The following is a 23,138-nucleotide window of genomic DNA, read 5'->3' as shown; positions in this document are numbered from 1 at the left end:
GTGTGTGTGCATATCTATCTAAATATTTAGCCGTCAGTTTTTGACGGCTCGGACAAACTAGTATATAATAAATAACTAGGGAACTCTGAAAAAAAAAACGAAGTCTTCTGGTAGAAATACAGTGATGTATTGAACTTATTATTAAGGTCCACTGAAAACAACTAAACATTGAGGTATTTAGCAAAAAGGGCTAAAAGCATAGATCATATGAAAAAGCATGCAAGGCTCAAGGAACTTTTTTTGTAAGCCATAACAAAAATTCAAGTTTTCTCAAACTGAGAAAATTAAGCACCGACTTTTTTTAGTAAACAAGAACACCAAGTAATCAATCTAGTCTTTTGAAAAAAAAACAAGAAGGTACCGAGATATAAAAAAAACAACAAAGAACTATCGTCTCTTGAAGCAATAAAGCATTCAGTTCTTCCAATTTACTGAGCAAAATAGCACTGAGATCCTTTGAAGGCCAGGCCAAGGCTTCGGTTAATTTTCGGAAATCATACGAACACTCACATAATTGAAAAGCTATAGCACACATTGTTTACTTTAAGGAACTCATACTACCAGATCTTTTATGAAGAGTTGTAAGATACTGAAAAGAAATGACACTAGGTATAAGAAGATTAATAATAGAACTTCGAGGTTATTTACGGATCGGGATATGATTCTGAGGTTATTTGAGAAGAATTAAATGCTATTAAATATTATCACACTAATAGAAGAGGAAACTAACTAGACAATGGCAACTACCATCTACGTGCATCATGCTTATGTTTGTGAGAAAAAGATCGCAATTTGATGGTCGTTAGGGTTGGGTGTTAATAAGAATATTGTCCTGAACATGAGCAGTGATATTATATGGATCGTTTAGATTCAGTAATAAGTTTTCAATATCGATCCAGGAAACTGGCAAGGCTAGAAAGTAATCCGAGAGGAATCAAAAGGTATAAAGTAAATTTGCAGCTGATTGTCAGAAAGTTATTTGAGATCTTAGGCACCAGGGTTACTGTTATGACAAGATGTCATCTAAATAGTGTTGGAAGCGTTACGGGAACATACCACTGACGATTATGAGATATCATTTGAGGGAAGTGATACCCTATGAAAGGTACAGGTTTACTGGTTGCCTTGGCCAAAATCGAAGATTTTGCGAAGGTTTGCATTCACCCCAGTCTGTTTTTTAGTTAATTTATTTGTTTGTTTGGTTGTGAGCAACTTTACACAAGAAGTACAGTACAGATTTTGACAAAACTTGGTAATCATGTTGGGTATGACCCAAGGAGGAATCTGTAACATTTTAGATATAGTACATCAAAGTATATAAGTACGCAGAAGTACTTTCAAAATAATCTTAATGTTAAGTAAATGGCAAATATTTTCTTAGTTTATTTTTTGTTTGTGAACAACCTTACGCTAAAACTATCGAACCAATTTCAACGAAACCTAGTGGACATGTGGGGTAACACCCAAGGACAAATCCCTTATATTTGGAAGAAAATACATGGACATACAAATACGTAGCGGAGTTAAGACTGCTTGGCGTGGTGAAGGCATGCTCTCTACTGAGTGTCCCTCTAGTATCAGTAATGGGAAACAACAGCGTATTGGGTTGAAGTTTCAAGAACCGTTTTCAATGTGAACTTGTAAGACAATTTTTTTTGTTCAAATCTAAGTTGATTACTGAGAGTGATAAGACAGTAAGGTAAAGAGAAAGAGCAATAGATGAATTTGTTTATGTTAGAGATTACTTTGTTATCGCATCCTATTATTCGATACATTACGAACATATTCAGATGGAATAGAAGCAACAATAAACCGAAGGAAAACAAAAATCAAAATCAAATGAAGTGAGTGATTGATAATTTAAATTATCTAAAGAAACTAGAGCGAAATGATGTGTAATAAAGAAAGACTAAGTATTAAGGACTACTTAATCAAAATGAGATTTATGGATAAATTCAAAATAATATCAGGGACGAGGGCAAATAATGAAGCAGCTTTTTAAATAAAAATTTCATCGAATCAAACTCTCCAAAAGGTAAAAGCAATAAAGTCCTGTTTGACATTTTATCGAAGTCCCCATGATGCAATGGAACACTGAAATAGACTGATGAAGAAGCGGAATAGTACTGGAAAGAATTAAGTCCTTTAGACATCGACAGCTCCAAGCACTAAGAGGCATTAATATTCTTCTGAGACTATAGGAAATTTCTTCTCAACACAGCCTTTAGGAAGCATTTGGTTTTTTAACATGAGAATAAAAAGACGCTAAGATCTGAAAAGAAGCAAAATGTTTATCGATTACTTAACTAGTAATGTGGGACTGAAAAGATTGAAAAAACAGCTTATTGCTAATTAAAAACAAAAACTGACTTTCAAAATGTTAGAAAATTTTAGGGCCAATCCGACAACAACAATGTCTTTTAGGGCAACTGTAAGGGCGAATGTGGTTCTATTTCCTTGTCCAAATTATTTGGGCGTAAACATTTCAGATTCTTGTATCTAATAATCATCCAAAAGGTGTTATAGACATGGCGAACTAGCAACACACATTACTAATAGGCGTCTAGTACAATACTCCCGAAGGCTAATGGATGACTGTTCAGTGAGACTGAATAATTTGGCCATCATCTATGTGTAACACTTTCTCACATTATCACACAACCAAATCAATGCGGGGTAACAGCAGTAGGATAATGCTACGGACACCTTTATGAATAATAATAATAATAATAATAATAATAATAATAATAATAATAATAATAATAATAATAATAATAATAATAATAATAATAATAACAAGGGCAATCAGGGATTTCTGACCTCCGCCGAAGGAGTCCTCCATGGCCCAAGATCTATCTGTGGTGGAAATTTCATCAAAATCTGTCAATTTGTTTTGATGTTATTTTCAAAATGGTAAAAGATGTAAATCCGGATCTAGAATCCGGATCCGAGTCATCTCTACAATTCAAAGGGGTCATCCATGTGGTGAAAAAGTTAAAAAAATCCGGGAGTAGTTTTGACGTAATCCTGTCCACAGACAAACAGAAAAATAAATAAATAAATCAATAAATAAACTAGAATCCGGATCCAGATCCGGGTCATCTCTAAAATTTAATGGGGTCTCCCATGACCTAAGCTCTATCGGTGGTGAAAATTTCGTCAAAATCCGTCGAGCATTTTTGTCGTAATCCTGTTCACAGGCAAATGTCCACAGACGCACACACAAATAAATAAACCGACTCGATGGCGGAGGTAATAATGATAATAATATCTTTTAGGTTTGCCCAACATGAATGAAAACACGCTTTGAATCAAAACATCAAAAGGAAATGCCATATCAAGTTTATCCAAAGGAATGTTAGTACAAAGAATGAATAAAAAACAAGAATGTTAAAACAAATCAATGAATCAAATGAACGGGGGAGTGGCATTTGGAAATGGGAGACAAAAGACTAAATAAAACACAAAACATATCTGAGGGAAGGGGAGGGGATGTAAACAGTAGTAGAGGGTTGAAGGGAGAGGAGGGAAGGGGATTGGAGAGGGAGAGGAAGGTTTAGGTATAGTTGAAGACGGATGACAAGTCCTTGATGATGGATGAGAGCTGACACTCCGACCTAAAGCTCTCCTAACCGCTATGGATGACCAAGGTTCAAGGTGGGGAGGGAGAGACGATATACCTGTGGGGGGAGGGAGAAAATGCGTGCTGGGGTAGTACTGAGAGAGAGAGAGAGAGAGAGAGAGAGAGAGAGAGAGAGAGAGAGAGAGAGAGAGAGAGAGATAAAATTATGGAAAGATCTGTTATGATAGCCAAGGTACAAAGAAATAACGGGACTATATATATATATATATATATATATATATATATATATATATATATATATATATATATATATATATACACATATATATATATATATATATATATATATATATATATATATATATATATATATATATATATATGCACATATATATGTATATATGTATATATATATATATATATATATATATATATATATATATATATATATATATATATATATATCTCTCTCTCTCTCTCTCTCTCTCTCTCTCTCTCTCTCTCTATATATATATATATATATATATATATATATATATATATATATATATATATATATATATATATCGTCATCTTCATCAACCGTTACAAGTCCACTGCAGAACAAAGGCCTCAGACATGTACTTCCACTCAAGTCTGTTTATGGTCTTTCTGTGACAGCCCACACCCGCAAACCTCCTTCTGGTTCTTTTACAATCTCTAGGTAACCATTCTGTTATTCTTAATGTCCATCTATAATCTGTCATACTCATTATATGTCTTGCCCATTCCATTTCTTTTTCTTACAAATTGTTAGAATATCCTGTACTTTAGTTTGCTCTCGTATCCATGGTGTTCTTTTTCTGTCTCTTACTGTTATTCCCATCATTATTATTTCCATAGCTCTTTGTGTTGCAACTAGTTTATGTTCTAAGGCTTTAATAGGGCTCCAAGTTTCTGATGAATAAGTTAATACTTGTAGGACCATCTCATTAAATAGTTTTCTTTTTAGAGAAAGTGACATTTTATATTTCATAATCTTATTTTGTTTATGAAATATACTCCATCCTACGCTCATCTTTCTTTTAATTTCGGTTTCGTGTCTTGGGACCAAGTACGTATATTCATTAACAATCTCCAGAAGCTCCTCCATAACTCTTATTTGTTTTCTCCCCGCATTTTCATTGAACATTATCTTATTTTTACTCATATTTATTTTCAGTCCTACATTTCTGCGTTCTCTATTCAAATGTTCTATCATATTTTGTAATTCCTCCCATGATTCACTGAACTCAATTATGTCATCTGCAAATCTTAAGTTGTTAAGGTATTCCCCAATAATAATAACTCCTAAATTTTCCCAATCTATATTTTTAAAAACTTCTTCTAACAGACTGTGAATAATTTCAGAGAGATGGGGTCTCCCTGTCTAACTCCTTTCTCAATCGCAATTTTCTCACTATCTTTTATGTAGTTTTAGGATTTCTGTACTTCCTGTATAGATATCTTCAAGTGTTCTAACATATGACTCTTTTATTCCTTGTTTTTGAATGGCTTTCATTACTGCTGACATTTTGCCATAATTAAAAGCTTTCTCATAGTCTACATATGCCATACATAGAGGTTTGTCCTACTCTTGATTTTCCATTAGCTGGTTAATTACAAGGATATGGTCAGTTGTTCAACACCCACTTCTAAAGGGTGTGTTCTCTCTTGGTTGAACAAAGTCTAGCTGTCTTTCCATTCTGCCTAATATATTCACTGTAACTATCTTATATATTAAGGAGAGTAAACTTGTTGGGTTGTAATTTTTCAGGTCTTCTGTGTCGCCCTTTTTATGAATTAGTATAATGATAAAGTTTTTCTAAGAGTTCAGCAAGTTTTACAACTGTGAAATCTCTTCCATCTATTATTAAATCAATTGTTGGGCCATCTTCTCCAGCGGCTTTGCCTCTTTTTATGCCTTTTAATGGTTTCTCTACTTCTCCTACTGTTTGGTTTGGTACCGGCTCAGATGTTTCATTATTCATATTAGTGAAGTTCTTATATCACTACTGGATAGCATTGTATAAAAATCATCTGCAATTTTGATCACTCTATCTCTATTGTGAAAAATATTTCCGTTTTCATAATTTAAAGCAAACAACTGTTGCCACCCTGTTTCAAGTCTTCTTTTTATCAATTTGATGCTTCTCCCTTTCTTTGGTGTCTTGTCAATTTTGGGCTGTGTTTACGAGTATCTTGGGTTTTTAGATTATTGTTTTGTATAGTTCTGCTAATTCTATTTCACCTCTCTTGAATTTTACCCTCATTTCCAATCGTTTCTTTATTGTTGTTTTTTTTGTCATTTCTGATGTTTTCTTTGATCTTGTTTAGACATTCTTCCACCTATCTCTTGTGCTTATTCTAATACAAATTTTTACTTGCTTCCATTTCATCATGTAACTGGGAGTATCTATTTTGTATTGTTAAACTAAACTCATCAGATGTTTTCTCTCATTACAGGAGTGTTCATTTTCTTTCTAAAATTATTTTTTTCTCTTTCCTTAGATCTAAACAAATTTTGCTCCTCACCATTCTATGATCGCTTGACTTTAACGTGTTTAACACTGTTTCCTCTTTAACTAACTTTATTTTTTTCACCGGGAATAAAATCTATTTCAGTTTTCGTTTCTCTTTTTGCGCATTTTCATGTCGATTTTTTATGTTGCTTTTTAATAAAAAAAAAAGGTGCTCATGATTTTAAGACTTTTTCTTTCAGCAAATTCTACAAGCAAGTCTCGTCTGTCATTCCTTGTGCCTACTCCAAATTTACCAACTACTGATTCTCCTCTCTTCTTTTAAATCTACGTTAGCAATGAAATCACCCAAAAGCGAATATTGTTTTTTTTTTTTTTAATAGATATCTCCTGATCTTCATAAAAAGTTTCTTTTTTTTTCTCTGTATGGGATGTTGTTAGTACATACGTCTGAGTGATCAGTTTATACTTCTTATTTAGTTTGATAATTAATCCTGCAATTCTATCACTAGTACTACAAAAATCTTCTATGTTACCTGAAAGATTTTCATTAATAAGAAAACCCACTCCATTTTCTTTATTCCTTTCATGTACTATGAAGCAAAATATATGGCTCCTTTTAATTCTATATAATAATCCCCCAGTTCTTCTAATTTCTCTCTATCCTATCATATCCCAATTTATTTATTTCAGCTCTTCAAGTATCGCAGCAAGATCTTCCTACCTAGACAGGGTACTGACGATATATGTTGCAATGTTCAGTTTCCAAAGGTGGCCAATTCTAGTCCAGAGATTCTTAGCACCCCTTGCGGTGGAATATAGCTGCTCGCCGCCTTGGGCAGTTGTTTCACTGCCGCGGGAACTGGGGTCCGAGACAGGGTTGTGATACACATGTCTGGGTTTTGGTCAGTTGTCATCACCATGCTAGCCACTGCGTGATATATATATATATATATATATATATATATATATATATATATATATATATATATATATATATATATATACACACATATATATGTATGTGTGTGTGTGTATATGTGGATGAAAATCAACGCAATATCGTGCTCAAATAGAAATAAATTTCTATCTCATACTGGGATCGAACCCTACCCCCTTCAAATGAAAGGCCAGGTCGCTTCCAACCATGCCACCAAAATCTCTAAAATAGGTTGGAACGTAACTGCTAACTGTAATTCAGGATTTACCTGGCGAGACATCAGTCTTTTACCAGCATGTTTTCCTGACTTCCCAGCCCACCAGGTGACACAATTCATAGCCCCTGGTAATTCGAATTAAAAGCTATCAATTGTGTCACCTGAGAGGTCGGGAAGTCGGGGAAATCTCGCTGGGAAGAGACCGATGTCTCGCCAAGTAAATCCTGAATTGTAGTTAGCAGTTAGGTTCCGACCTCTTTTAGAGCCTCTGTTGGCCTGCTTAGAAGCGACCTGGCCTTTCATTTGAAGGGGCTAGGATTCGATACCAGTATGATATATATATATATATATATATATATATATATATATATATATATATATATATATATATATATATATGCATAAATATAAAGAAAGATAAAGAGAAACAATTACATGCCTTATAAGAATTAAGGGTTTATTAATTCCTTATTAGTGTCATAAGCACTTCCAAATCTGTATGCATTCACGTAATTCGTTAACTTTAATTCGATGAAAATTCAAGATAATATGTAATTTGTTATCTATAATTACATGAAAGTCGAAGAAACGGAAACGTTTATATATCGCTCCGTTTATCTACAGCTATACATTTCACTTGTAACAAATATATATTGGTTGTTTTTAGACAAAAGATAAGGATTAACATTATCACAAAGAGTTTCCCCCAAACTAAAACACACTCTCCTTTTGTTTGGTAAAACTTCGAAATTTCCAGGCTCTGGTAACAAGGGAGCTAAGAGACTTTTCATGCAATTTCGGGATAGAGGAAAAGAGGTTTCATCTTTTCTCTCTGAAGAGAAATGAGATTTTTCCTGGTTATTTCTTTTGAGAAAGAAGGGAAACTTTATATCTTTATCTTTAAGAGGGGACGCAAGAGGTTCATATTTCTTCCAGGAAAAAGACCAAGATCTTCCATCTTAGGTTCTGGAAAAAATAAAGAACTTTTATCTCAGCCTAGCAAGAGGGAAAACCCTTGGTCTCAGGCTGGAAAGAGGACAAACCGTTCGTCTCTGGCTGGAAAGAAGGAAATATTCAACATCCTCTTTCTGGAAAGAGGTGTTCTTTTCTGCTGAGTGGGAGGAACCTTTAACTCTGCCTGAAAAGAAGAAAAATGTGAAATATATTCTTCCTAGAGGGAAGTTTCGGGAGGAAAAGACATGGACCTTGATCTCACTTTCTCGAAGGAGGGGAAATTCTTTCTCACTGTCTGTAAGGATGAGAAACCTTTGTGTCTTCGTTTTGGAGAGAGACATTTGGTGCACCATGTCTCTCCGTTCTGAATAGAGGATAGTTATCTTCATGGAGCTTTCTAGGAAGATTAGAGTCTTTGCTTCTGTTAAGAAAGAGGTAGAAATCTTATCTATTTTTTCTGGAAAGTGGTTGGGGAACCTTCATATTAGTTTTTGGACAGAACAGAAAACCTTAATCTCTATCGGAAGATGGAAAAACATGATTTTATATCTTGTTTTCAAGAAAAGAGACGTTTGGGAAAACCTTATTTTTTGTTAACGCAAAAATATATGGAAAAAGGGAAACTTTAATTTCTCAATTTTGAAAATAAGGTTAGGTGAAACTTTCATATCAGTTTGAACAAAGAGGAGGGTAATTTCACCTCTTCTATCTGGAGATAGAAGTAAGGTAAATCTTATCTTACAGTTTTAGAAAGAGGCCAAGATATTTTTATTTTTATTTTAACAAGGAAAGAAACTTATTTTCATAAATGGAAGAAAATTTTATTTCTCATTTCTTGAATAAAAGAAGACTAAATCTTTACCTTGTATTCCTGAAGCGATAAAACGAAACTTTCTCCCAAGTTTTTCAAAAAAGGAATGGGCATTATCTAGTTATTAAAAAAGGAGAACTATCTACTCAGATTCTACTTCTCAATAGAGGCGAAATCCTAAACCTATACCAGCCAAGAGAAAAGAACAGTCATCAAAAGTTATTTTAAAGAGAAGAAAACCTCAACTAGTCCATTAGAAGAGGTACTAGGAACAGCCACTTAACCTTTCGGCAGCGAAAATAAATCTTTAGCGTCACTATCTAGGAAGAGAAAATGAAACTTTTGTCTCTTTTTAGATTTGGAATAGATAAGTTGTTTCTTTCCTGGAAAAGGGAGAGGAACCTTCCCCCCTATTTCCAGAAGAAAATGCTAGGATCAATAAACCACAATTTTGGGAAAGGAAAATCTTAGTAAAGGAGAGAAAAAATAATTTTCAGTTTATATAGAATAGAAAATGTTTAATTTCATACTTAAGATAAGAGAGTTTTCATCTTAAGACTCTAGAGAAATAGAGCTACAAATTGTTTCTGGAATGAGGAGAAGAGCCTTTAACATCGAGTCTTTTAATGTAGAGTTTATAGAAATAGGAAAATAATATATTTCTGGAAAGATGTGAGGAGCCTTCATCTAGAGTTGATAGAATAAAAGATAATATTAATATGTTTCTGGAAACTGGAGGATTTCTTCATATCTAGATAATGGAAAAAGGAAGATTAATCTCTTTCTGGAAAGCTGAGAAGGGTCTTCATCATCAGGTTACGGAAAAAGAGAAGATTAGTCTTTTTCAGGAAAGAGGAGAGGGGTCTTCATCTCAAGGTTATAGAAAAAGAGAAAATTGATTTTTTTTCTGGGAAGAGGAGAGGGGTCATTATCTCCAGGTTATGGAAAGAGAGAAGACAAATCTTTTTCTGGAAAGAGGAGAGGTGTCTTCAACTCCAGGTTATAGAAAAAGAGAAGATTAATCTTTTCCTGGAAAGAGGAGAGGGGTCATTATCTCCAGGTTATGGAAAGAGAGAAGACAAATCTTTTTCTGAAAAGAGGAGAGGGGTCTTCATCTCCGGGTTATAGAAAAAGAGAAGATTAAACTTTTTCTGGAAAGAGGAGAGGGGTCATTATCTCCAGGTTATGGAAAGAGAGAAGACAAATGTTTTTCTGGAAAGAGGAGAGGGGTCTTCATCTCCAGGTTATAGAAAAAGAGAAGATTAATCTTTTCCTGGAAAGAGGAGAGGGGTCTTCATCTCCAAGTTATGGAAAGAAAGAAGACAAATCTTTTTATGAAAAGAGGAGAGGGGTCTTCATCTCCAGGTTATAGAAAAAGAAAAGATTAATCTTTTTCTGGAAAAAGGAGAGGGGTCATTATCTCCAGGTAATGGAAAGAGAGAAGACAAATCTTTTTCTGGAAAGAAGAGAAGGGTCTTTATCTCCAGGTTATGGAAAAAGAGAAGATAAATCTTTTTCTGAAAAGGGGACTGGGGTCTTTATCTCCGGGTTATGGAAAAAAAGAAGATAAAAATTTTTCTGGAAAGAGGATTGGTGTCTTTATCTCCATGTTTTAGAAAAGGAGAAGATTAATCTTTTTCTGGAAAGAGGAGGGTCTTCATCTCCAGGTTATGGAAAAAGATAAGATTAATCTATTCCTGGAAAGAGGAGTGGGGTCTTTATCTCCAGGTTATGGAAAACAAGAAGATTAATCTTTTTCTGGAAATGAATGAATGAATGAATGAATGATTTAAAGTTTTCAGGCATCCTGACATCTAAGGTCATTGACGCCGTTTTTCTGGAAAGAGGAGAGGGGTATTCATCTCCAGGTTAGTGAAAAAGAGAAGGTTAATCTTTTTCTGGAAAAAGGAGAGGGGTCATTATCTCCAAATTATGGAAAGAGAGAAGACAAATCTTTTTCTGGAAAAAAGAGAGGGGTCTTCATCTCTAGGTTATGGAAAAAGAGAAGATTAATCTTTTTTTCTGTAAAGTGGAGAGGGTCTTCATCTCCAGGTTATGGAAAAGGAGAAGATTAATCTTTTTGTGGAGGGGGGAAAAGGGTCTTCATCTCCAGGTTATGGAAAAAGAGAAGATTAATCTTTTTGTGGAGGGGGGAAAAGGGTCTTCATCTCAAGCTTATGGAAAAAGAGAAGATTAATCTTTTTGTGGAGGGGGGAAAAGGGTCTTCATCTCAAGCTTATGGAAAAAGAGAAGATTAATCTTTTTCTGGAGAGAGAGGAGGGGTCTTTATCTCCAGGTTAAAGAAAAAGAAAAGATTAATCTTTTTCTGAAAAGGGGAGAGGAGTCTTCATCTCCAGGCTATGGAAAAAGAGAATATTAATCTTTTTCTGGAGAGAGGAGAGGGGTCTTCATCTCCAGGTTATGGAAAAAGAGAAGATTAATCTTTTCCATATAGAGGAGTGGGGTCTTTATCTCCAGGTTATGGAGAAGAAGATTAATCTTTTTCTGGAAAGGGAAGAGGGGTCTTCATCTCCAGGTTATGGAAAAAGAGAAGATTAATCTTTTTCTAGAAAGAGGAGAGGAGTCTTTATCTCCAGATTATGGAAAAAGAGAATATCAATCTTTTTTCTGGAAAGAGGAGAGGGGTCTTCATCTCCAGGTTATGGAAAAAGAGAAGATTATTTTTTTTCTGGAAGGAGGAGAGGGGTCTTCATCTCCAGGTTATGGAAAAAGAGAAGATTATTTTTTTTCTGGGAGGAGGAGAGGGGTCTTCATCTCCAAGTTATGGAAAAAGAGAATATCAATCTTTTTTTCTGGAAAGAGGAGAGGGGTCTTCATCTCCAGGTTATGGAAAAAGAGAAGATTTATCTTTTTCTGGAAAGAGGAGAAGGGTTTTCATCTCCAGATTATAGAAAAAGAGAATATAAATCTTTTTCTGAAAAGGGGAGAAGGGTCTTCATCTCCAGGTTATGGAAAAAGAGAAGATTAATTCTTTTCTGGAAGGAGGAGAGGGGTCTTCATCTCCAGGTTATGGAAAAAGAGAATAATAATCTTTTTCTGGAGAGAGGACAGGGGTCTTCATCTCCAGGTTATGGAAAAAGAGAATATCAATCTTTTTTTCTGGAAAGACGAGAGAGGTCTTCATCTCTAGGTTATGGAAAAGAGAAGATTAATCTTTTTCTGGAAAGAGGAGAAGGGTCTTCATCTCCAGCTTATAGGAAAAGATAATATAAATCTTTTTCTGGAAAGGGGAGAGGGGTCTTCATCTCCAGGTTATGGAAAAAGAGAAGATTATTTTTTTTCTGGAAGGAGGAGAGGGGTCTTCATCTCCAGGTTATGGAAAAAGAGAAGATTATTTTTTTTCTGGAAGGAGGAGAGGGGTCTTCATCTCCAGATTATAGAAAAAGAGAATATAAATCTTTTTCTGGAAAGGGGAGAGGGGTCTTCATCTCCAGGTTATGGAAAAAGAAAAGATTAATCTTTTTCTGGAAAGAGGAGAGGGGTCTTCATCTCCAGGTTATGGAAAAAGAGAAGATTAATCTTTTTCTGGAAGAGGAGAAGGGTCTCCATCTCCAGGTTTTGGAAAAAGAGAAGATTAATTTTTTTCTGGAAAGAGGAGAGGGGTCTTCATCTCCATGGTTATGGAGAAGAAGATTAATCTTTTTCTAGAAAGGGAAGAGGGGTCTTCATCTCCAGGTTATGGAAAAAGAGAAGAATAATTTTTTTCTGGAAAGAGAAGAGGGGTCTTCATCTCCAGGTTATGGAAAAAGGGAATATCAATCTTTTTTCAGGAAAGAGGAGAGGGGTCTTCATCTCCAGGTTATAGAAAAAGAGAAGATTTATCTTTTTCTGCAAATGGGAGAGGTGTCTTTATCTCCAAGTTATGGAAAAAGAGAATATCAATCTTTTTTATGGAAAGAGTGGAGGGGTCTTCATCTCCAGGTTATGGAAAATGAGAAGATTAATATTTTTCTGGAAAGAGGAGAGGGGTCTTCATCTCCAGGTTATGGAAAAAGAGAAGATTAATATTTTTCTGGAAATGGGAGAGGGGTCTTCATCTCCAGGTTATGGACAAAGAGAATATCAATCTTTTTTCTGGAAAGAGTGGAGGGGTCTTCTTCTCTAGGTTATGGAAAATGAGAAGATTAATATTTTTCTGGAAATGTGAGAGGGGTCTTCATCTCCAGGTTAGGGAAAAAGAGAATATCAATCTTCTTTTATGGAAAGAGAAGAGAGGGTCTTCATCTCCAGGTTATGGGAAAAGAGAAGATTATACTTTTTCTGGAAATGGGAGAGGGGTCTTCATCTCCAGGTTATGGAAAAAGAGAATATCAATCTTTTTTTCTGGAAAGACGAGAGGGGTCTTCATCTCCAGGTTATAGAAAAAGAGAATATAAATCATTTTCTGGAAAGGGGAGAGGGGTCTCTATCTCCAGGTTATGGAAAAAGAGAAGATTAATCTTTTTCTGGAAATGTGAGAGGGGTCTTCATTTCCAAGTTATGGAAGTAGAGAAGATTAATTTTTTTCTTGGAAGGAGGAGAGGGGTCTTCATCTCCAGTTTATGGAAAAAGAGAATATCAATCTTTTTTTCTGGAAAGAAGAGAGGGGTCTTCATCTCCAGGTTATGGAAAAAGAGAAGATTAATCTTTTTCTGGAAAGAGGAGAAGGGTCTTCATCTCCAGATTATAGGAAAAGATAAGATAAATCTTTTTCTGGAAAGGGGAGAGGGGTCTTCATCTCCAGGTTATGGAAAAAGAGAATAATAATCTTTTTCTGGAAAGAGGAGAGGGGTCTTCATCTCCAGGTTATGGAAAAAGAAGATTAATCTTTTTCTATATAGAGGAGTGGGGTCTTTATCTCCAGGTTATGGAGAAAAAGAGAATTAATCTTTTTCTGGAAAGGGAAGAGGGGTCTTCATCTCCAGGTTATGGAAAAAGAGAATATTAATCTTTTTCTGGAAAGGGAGAGGGGTCTTCATCTCCAGATTATGGAAAAAGAGAAGATTAATTTTTTTCTGGAAGGAGGAGAGGGGTCTTCATCTCCAGGTTATGGAAAAAGAGGAGATTAATCTTTTTATGGAAAAAGAGAAGATTAATCTTTTTCTGGAAAGAGGAGTTAGGGCTTCATCTCCAGGTTATGGAAAAAGAGGAGATTACTTTTTCTAGAAAGGAGAGAGGGGTCTCCATCTCCAGGTTTTGGAAAAAGAGAAGATTAATTTTTTTCTGGAAAGAGGAGAGGGGTCTTCATCTCCAGAGTATGGAAAAAGAGAATATCAATCTTTTTTTCTGGAAAGAGGAGAGGGGTCTTCATCTCCAGGTTATGGAAAAAGAGAAGATTAATCTTTGTCTGGAAATGGGAGAGGGGTCTTCATCTCCAGGTTATGGAAAAAGAGAATATCAATCTTATTTTCTGGAAAGAGGAGAGGGGTCTTCATCTCCAGGTTATGGAAAAAGAAAAGATTAATCTTTTTCTGGAAAGAGGAGAGGGGTCTTCATCTCCAGGTTATGGAAAAAGAGAAGATTAATCTTTTTCTGGAGAGAGGAGAGGGGTCTTCATATCCAGGTTATGGAAAAAGAGAAGATTAATCTTTTTTCTGTAAAGATGAGAGGGGTCTTCATATCCAGGTTATGGAAAAAGATAAGATTAATCTTTTTCTGGAAAGAGGAGAGGGGTCTTCATCTCCAGATTATGGAAAAAGAGAATATCAATCTTTTTTCTGGAAAGAGGAGAGGGGTCTTCATCTCCAGGTTATGGAAAAAGAGAAGATTATTTTTTTTTCTGGAAGGAGGAGAGGGGTCTTCATCTCCAAGTTATGGAAAAAGAGAATATCAATCTTTTTTTCTGGAAAGAGGAGAGGGGTCTTCATCTCCAGGTTATGGAAAAAGAGAAGATTTATCTTTTTCTGGAAAGAGGAGAAGGGTTTTCATCTCCAGATTATAGAAAAAGAGAATATAAATCTTTTTCTGGAAATGGGAGAGGGGTCTTCATCTCCAGGTTATGGAAATAGAGAAGATTAATTTTTTTTTCTTGGAAGGAGGAGAGGGGTCTTCATCTCCAGGTTATGGAAAAAGAGAATATCAATCTTTTTTTCTGGAAAGAAGAGAGGGGTCTTCATCTCTAGGTTATGGAAAAGAGAAGATTAATCTTTTTCTGGAAAGAGGAGAAGGGTCTTCATCTCCAGATTATAGGAAAAGATAATATAAATCTTTTTCTGGAAAGGGGAGAGGGGTCTTCATCTCCAGGTTATGGAAAAAGAGAAGATTATTTTTTTTCTGGAAGGAGGAGAGGGGTCTTCATCTCCAGATTATAGAAAAAGAGAATATAAATCTTTTTCTGGAAAGGGGAGAGGGGTCTTCATATCCAGGTTATGGAAAAAGAGAAGATTAATTCTTTTCTGGAAGGAGGGGAGGGGTCTTCAACTCCAGGTTATGGAAAAAGAGAATAATAATCTTTTTCTGGAGAGAGGAGAGGGGTCTTTATCTCCAGGTTATGGAAAAAGAGAAGATTAATCTTTTTCTATATAGAGGAGTGGGGTCTTTATCTCAAGGTTATGGAGAAGAAGATTAATCTTTTCTAGAAAGGGAAGAGGGGTCTTCATCTCCAGGTTATGGAAAAAGAGAAGAATAATCTTTTTCTGGAAAGAGAAGAGGGGTCTTCATCTCCAGGTTATGGAAAAAGAGAATATCAATCTTTTTTCAGGAAAGAGGAGAGGGGTCTTCATCTCCAGGTTATAGAAAAAAAGAAGATTTATCTTTTTCTGGAAATGGGAGAGGTGTCTTTATCTCCAAGTTATGGAAAAAGAGAATATCAATCTTTTTATTATGGAAAGAGTGGAGGGGTCTTCATCTCCAGGTTATGGAAAATGAGAAGATTAATATTTTTCTGGAAAGAGGAGAGGGGTCTTCATCTCCAGGTTATGGAAAAAGAGAAGATTAATATTTTTCTGGAAATGGGAGAGGGGTCTTCATCTCCAGGTTATGGACAAAGAGAATATCAATCTTTTTTCTGGAAAGATGGAGGGGTCTTCTTCTCTAGGTTATGGAAAATGAGAAGATTAATATTTTTCTGGAAATGTGAGAGGGGTCTTCATCTCCAGGTTAGGGAAAAAGAGAATATCAATCTTCTTTTATGGAAAGAGAAGAGAGGTCTTCATCTCCAGGTTATGGGAAAAGAGAAGATTATACTTTTTCTGGAAATGGGAGAGGGGTCTTCATCTCCAGGTTATGGAAAAAGAGAATATCAATCTTTTTTTCTGGAAAGAGTGGAGGGGTCTTCATCTCCAGGTTATAGAAAAAGAGAATATAAATCATTTTCTGGAAAGGGGAGAGGGGTCTCTATCTCCAGGTTATGGAAAAAGAGAAGATTAATCTTTTTCTGGAAATGTGAGAGGGGTCTTCATTTCCAAGTTATGGAAGTAGAGAAGATTAATTTTTTTTCTTGGAAGGAGGAGAGGGGTCTTCATCTCCAGTTTATGGAAAAAGAGAATATCAATCTTTTTTTCTGGAAAGAAGAGAGGGGTCTTCATCTCCAGGTTATGGAAAAAGAGAAGATTAATCTTTTTCTGGAAAGAGGAGAAGGGTCTTCATCTCCAGATTATAGGAAAAGATAATATAAATCTTTTTCTGGAAAGGGGAGAGGGGTATTCGTCTCCAGGTTATGGAAAAAGAGAAGATTAATTTTTTTCTGGAAGGAGGAGAGGGGTCTTCATCTCCAGGTTATGGAAAAAGAGAATAATAATCTTTTTCTGGAAAGAGGAGAGGGGTCTTCATCTCCAGGTTATGGAAAAAAGAAGATTAATCTTTTTCTATATAGAGGAGTGGGGTCTTTATCTCCAGGTTATGGAGAAGAAGATTAATCTTTTTCTAGAAAGGGAAGAGGGGTCTTCATCTCCAGGTTATGGAAAAAGAGAATATCAATCTTTTTCTGGAAAGAGGAGAGGGGTCTTCATCTCCAGGTTATGGAAAAAGAGAATATCAATCTTTTTTCTGGAAAGAGGAGAGGGGTCTTCATCTCCAGGTTATGGAAAAAGAGAATATCAATCATTTTTCTGGAAAGAGTAGAGGGGTCTTCATCTCCAGGTTATGGAAAAAGAAAATATCAATCTTTTTATTATGGAAAGAGGAGAGCGGTCTTCATCTCCAGGTTATGGAAAAAGAGAAGATTAATATTTTTCTGGAAAGAGGAGAGGGGTCTTCATCTCCAGGTTATGGAAAAAGAGAAGATTAATCTTTTTCTGGAAATGGGAGAGGGGTCTTCATCTCCAGGTTATGGAAAAAGAGAATATCAATCTTTTTATTATGGAAAGAGGAGAGGGGTCTTCATCTCCAGGTTATGGAAAATGAGAAGATTAATATTTTTCTGGAAATGGGAGAGGGGTCTTCATCTCCAGGTTATAGAAAAAGAGAATATCAATCTTCTTTTATGGAAAGAGGAGAGAGGTCTTCATCTCCAGGTTATAGAAAAAGAGAATATCAATCTTCTTTTATGGAAAGAGGAGAGGGGTCTTTATCTCCAGGTTATGGAAAAAGAGAATATCAATCTTTTTATTATGGAAAGAGGAGAGCGGTCTTCATCTCCAGGTTATGGAAAAAGAGAAGATTAATATTTTTCTGGAAAGAGGAGAGGGGTCTTCATCTCCAGGTTATGGAAAAAGAGAAGATTAATATTTTTCTGGAAATGGGAGAGGGGTCTTCATCTCCAGGTTATGGAAAAAGAGAATATCAATCATTTTTTCTGGAAAGAGTAGAGGGGTCTTCATCTCCAGGTTATGGAAAATGAGAAGATTAATATTTTTCTGGAAATGGGAGAGGGGTCTTCATCTCCAGGTTATAGAAAAAGAGAATATCAATCTTCTTTTATGGAAAGAGGAGAGAGGTCTTCATCTCCAGGTTATGGAAAAAGAGAATATCAATCTTTTTTCTGGAAAGAGGAGAGGGGTCTTCATCTCCAGGTTATGGAAAAAGAGAATATCAATCTTTTTTCTGGAAAGAGGAGAGGGGTCTTCATCTCCAGGTTATGGAAAAAGAGAATATCAATCATTTTTCTGGAAAGAGTAGAGGGGTTTTCATCTCCAGGTTATGGAAAAAGAGAAATATCAATCTTTTTATTATGGAAAGAGGAGAGGGGTCTTCATCTCCAGGTTATGGAAAAAGAGAAGATTAATCTTTTTCTGGAAATGGGAGAGGGGTCTTCATCTCCAGGTTATGGAAAAAGAGAAGATTAATCTTTTTCTGGAAATGGGGAGAGGGGTCTTCATCTCCAGGTTATGGAAAAAGAGAATATCAATCTTTTTATTCTGGAAAGAGGAGAGGGGTCTTCATCTCCAGGTTATGGAAAAAGAGAAGATTGAATCTTTTCTGGAAAGAGGAGAAGGGGTCTTCATCTCCAGGTTATAGAAAAAGAGAATATCAATCTTCTTTTATGGAAAGAGGAGAGAGGGGTCTTCATCTCCAGGTTATGGAAAAAGAGAATATCAATCTTTTTGGAAAGAGGAGAGGGGTCTTCATCTCCAGGTTATGGAAAAAGAGAATATTAATCTTTTTATCTGGAAAGAGGAGAGGGGTCTTCATCTCCAGGTTATGGAAAAAGAGAGATTAATCTTTTTCTCCATGGAAAAAGAGAAGATTAATCTTTTTCTGGAAATGGGAGAGGGCTTCATCTCCAGGTTATGGAAAAAGAGAATATCAATCATTTTTTCTGGAAAGAGTAGAGGGGTCTTCATCTCCAGGTTATGGAGAATGAGAAGATTAATATTTTTCTGGAAATGGGAGAGGGGTCTTCATCTCCAGGTTATAGAAAAAGAGAATATCAATCTTCTTTTATGGAAAGAGGAGAGAGGTCTTCATCTCCAGGTTATGGAAATAGAGAAGATTCATTTTTTTCTGGAAAGAGGAGAGGGGTCTTCATCTCCAGGTTATGGGAAAAGAGAAGATTATACTTTTTCTGGAAATGGGAGAGGGGTTTTCATCTCCAGGTCATGGAAAAAGAGAATATCAATCTTTTTTCTGGAAAGACGAGAGGGGTCTTCATCTCCAGGTTATGGAAAAAGAGAAGATTAATCTTTTTCTGGAAATGGGAGAGGGGTCTTCATCTCCAGGTTATGGAAATAGAGAAGATTAATCTTTTTCTGGGAAGAGGAGAAGGGTCTCCATCTCCAGGTTTTGGAAAAAGAGAAGATTAATTTTTTTCTGGAAAGAGGAGAGGGGTCTTCATCTCCATGGTATGGAAAAAGAGAATATCAATCTTTTTTTCTGGAAAGAGGAGAGGGGTCTTCATCTCCAGGTTATGGAAAAAGAGAAGATTAATCTTTTTCTGGAAATGGGAGAGGGGTCTTCATCTCCAGGTTATGGAAAAAGAGAATATCAATCTTATTTTCTGGAAAGAGGAGAGGGGTCTTCATCTCCAGGTTATGGAAAAAGAAAAGATTAATCTTTTTCTGGAAAGAGGAGAGGGGTCTTCATCTCCAGGTTATAGAAAAAGAGAAGATTGATCTTTTTCTGGAAATGGGAGAGGGGTCTTCATCTCCAGGTTATGGTAAAAGAGAATATCAATATTTTTTTTCTGGAAAGAGGAGAGGGGTCTTCATATCCAGGTTATGGAAAAAGAGAAGATTAATCTTTTTTCTAAAGAGGAGAGGGGTCTTCATATCCAGGTTATGGAAAAAGAGAAGATTAATCTTTTTCTGGAAAGGAGAGGGGTCTTCATATCTCAGGTTATGGAAAAAGAGAAGATTAATCTTTTTCTGGAAAGAGGAGAGGGGTCTTCATCTCCAGGTTATGGAAAAAGAGAAGATTAATCTTTTTCTGGAAAGGGAGAGGGGTCTTCATCTCAGGTTATGGAAAAAGAGAAGATTAATATTTTTCTGGAAAGGGGAGAGGGGTCTTCATCTCCAGGTTATGGAAAAAGAGAAGATTAATCTTTTTCTGGAAAGGGAGAGGGGTCTTCATCTCCAGGTTATGGAAAAAGAGAAGATTAATCTTTTTTTGGAAGGGAGAGGGGTCTTCATCTCCAGGTTATGGAAAAAGAGAAGATTAATCTTTTTCTGGAAAGGGAGAGGGGTCTTTATCTCCAGGTTATGGAAAAAGAAAAAATAATCTTTTTCTGGAAAGGGAGAGGGGTCTCCATCTCCAGGTTTGGAAAAAGAGAAGATTAATATTTTTTTGGAAAGGAGAGGGTCTTCACTTTCAGGTTAAGAAAAGATAAGATTATTTTTTGGTAAGAGGAGAGGTTCTTCAGCTCCAGGTTATGGAAAAAGAGAAGAATGATCGTTTTATGGAAAAAGAGAAAGGTGTCTTGATCATCGGGCTATGGAAATAGAAGATTAATCTTTTTTCAAGAAATAGGATTGGGGTCTTTATCTCCAGGTTATGGAAAATGAGAAGATTAATCTTTTTTTATGGAAAAAGAAGAGGAAAAAATTAATATTTTTTCTGGAAAGAAATATAAATTTTTTTATCTCCAGCTTATGGAAAAGGAGAAGATTAATCTTTTTCTGGAAATGGGAGAGGGGTCTTCATCTCCAGGTTATGGAAAAAGAGAAGATTAATCTTTTTTCTGGAGAGGAGAGGGGTCTTCATCTCCAGGTTATGGAAAAAGAGAAGATTAATCTTTTTCTGGAAAGAGGAGAGGGGTCTTCATATCCAGGTTATGGAAAAAGAGAAGATTAATCTTTTTTCTGTAAAGAGGAGAGGGGTCTTCATATCCAGGTTATGGAAAAAGAGAAGATTAATCTTTTTCTGGAAAGAGGAGAGGGGTCTTCATATCCAGGTTATGGAAAAAGAGAAGATTAATCTTTTTTCTGGAAAGAGGAGAGGGGTCTTCTATCTCAGGTTATGGAAAAAGAGAAGATTAATCTTTTTCTGGAAAGGGAGAGGGGTCTTCATCTCCAGGTTATGGAAAAAGAGAAGATTAATTTTTTCTGGAAAGGAGAGGGGTCTTCATCTCCAGGTTATGGAAAAAGAGAAGATTAATCTTTTTCTGGAGAGAGGAGAGGGGTCTTCATCTCCAGGTTATGGAAAAAGAGAAGATTAATCTTTTTCTGGAAAGAGGAGAGGGGTCTTTATCTCCAGGTTATAGAAAAGAGAATATAAATCTTTTTCTGGAAATGGGAGAGGGGTCTCCATCTCCAGGTTTTGGAAAAAGAGAAGATTAATCTTTTACTGGAAAGGGGAGAGGGGTCTTGATCTCCACATTATGGAAAAAGAAAAAAATAATCTTTTTCTGGAAAGAGGAGAGGGGTCTTTATCTCCAGGTTATGGAAAAAGAGAAGATTAATATTTTTTTTGGAAATGGAGAGGGCTCTTCATCTCCAGGTTATGGAAAAGAGAAGATTAATCTTTTTGGAAGTAGAGAGGTGTCTTCATCTCCAGGTTATGGAAAAAGAGAAGATTAATCTTTTATGGAAAGACAAAAGGGTCTTGATCATCGGTTATGGAAAAGAAGATTAATCTTTTTTCAAGAAATAGGAGGGGTCTTTATCTCCAGGTTATGGAAAATGAGAAGATTAATCTTTTTTTATGAAAAAAGAAGAGGAAAAAATTAATATTTTTTCTGGAAAGAATATAAATTTTTTCATCTCCAGCTTATGGAAAAGAGAAGATTAATCTTTTTCTGGAAATGGGAGAGGGGTCTTCATCTCCAGGTTATGGAAAAAGAGAATATCAATATTTTTTTTTCTGGAAAGAGGAGAGGGTCTTCATCTCCAGGCTTATGGAAAAAGAGAAGATTAATCTTTTTCTGGAAAGAGGAGAGGGGTCTTCATCTCCAGGTTATGGAAAAAGATAAGATTAATCTTTTTCTGGAAAGAGGAGAGTGGTCTCTATCTCCAGGTTATGGAAAAAGAGAAGATTAATCTTTTTCTGGAAAGAGGAGAGGGGTCTTCATCTCCAGGTTATGGAAAAAGAGAATATCAATATTTTTTTTTTCTGGAAAGAGGAGAGGGGTCTTCATCTCTAGCTATGGAAAAAGAGAAGATTAATCTTTTTCTGGAAAGAGGAGAGGGGTCTTCATCTCCAGGTTATGGAAAAAGATAAGATTAATCTTTTTCTGTAAAGAGGAGAGTGGTCTCTATCTCCAGGTTATGGAAAAAGAGAAGATTAATCTTTTTCTGGAAAGAGGAGAGGGGTCTTCATCTCCAGGTTATGGAAAAAGAGAATATCAATATTTTTTTTTTCTGGAAAGAGGAGAGGGGTCTTCATCTCTAAGCTATGGAAAAAGAGAAGATTAATCATTTTCTGGAAAGAGGAGAGGGGTCTTCATCTCCAGGTTATGGAAAAAGATAAGATTAATCTTTTTCTGTAAAGAGGAGAGTGGTCTCTATCTCCAGGTTATGGAAAAAGAGAAGATTAATCTTTTTCTGGAAAGAGGAGAGGGGTCTTCATCTCCAGGCTATGGAAAAAGAGAAGATTAATCTTTTTCTGGAAAGAGGAGAGGGGTCTTCATCTCCAGGTTATGGAAAAAGAGAAGATTAATCTTTTTCTGGAAAGAGGAGAGGGGTCTTCATCTCCAGGTTATAGAAAAAGAGAACATAAATATTTTTCTGGAAAGGGGAGAGGGGTCTCTATCTCCAGGTTATGGAAAAAGAGAAGATTAATCTTTTTCTGGAAATGGGAGAGGGGTTTTCATTTCCAGTTTATGGAAAAAGAGACGATTAATTTTTTTTTCTGGAAGGAGAGGGGTCTTTATCTTTAGGTTATGGAAAAAGAAAAGATTAATCTTTATCTGGAAAGAGGAGAGGGGTTTTCATTTCCAGGTTATGGAAAAAGAGAAGATTAATCTTTTTCTGGAAGAGGAGAGGGGTCTTCATCTCCAGGTTATGGAAAAAGAGAACATTAATCTTTTTCTGGAAAGAGGAGAGGGGTCTTTATCTCCAGGTTATAGGAAAAGAGAATATAAATCTTTTTCTGGAAATGGGAGAGGGGTCTCCATATCCAGGTTATGGAAAAAGAGAAGATTAATCTTTTACTGGAAAGGGGAGAAGGGCCTTGATCTCCAGGTTATGGAAAAAGAAATTAATCTTTTTCTGGAAAGAGGTGAGGGGTCTTTTATCTCCAGGTTATGGAAAAGAGAAGATTAATCTTTTTTGTAAAAAGGAGATGGTCTTCACTTTCAGGTTATGGAAAAGAGAAGATTATTT

Source organism: Palaemon carinicauda, chromosome 31 (genome assembly GCF_036898095.1).
Source record: "Palaemon carinicauda isolate YSFRI2023 chromosome 31, ASM3689809v2, whole genome shotgun sequence".
Lineage (NCBI taxonomy): Eukaryota > Metazoa > Arthropoda > Malacostraca > Decapoda > Palaemonidae > Palaemon > Palaemon carinicauda.
Note: the sequence above shows the minus strand (reverse complement) of the source record.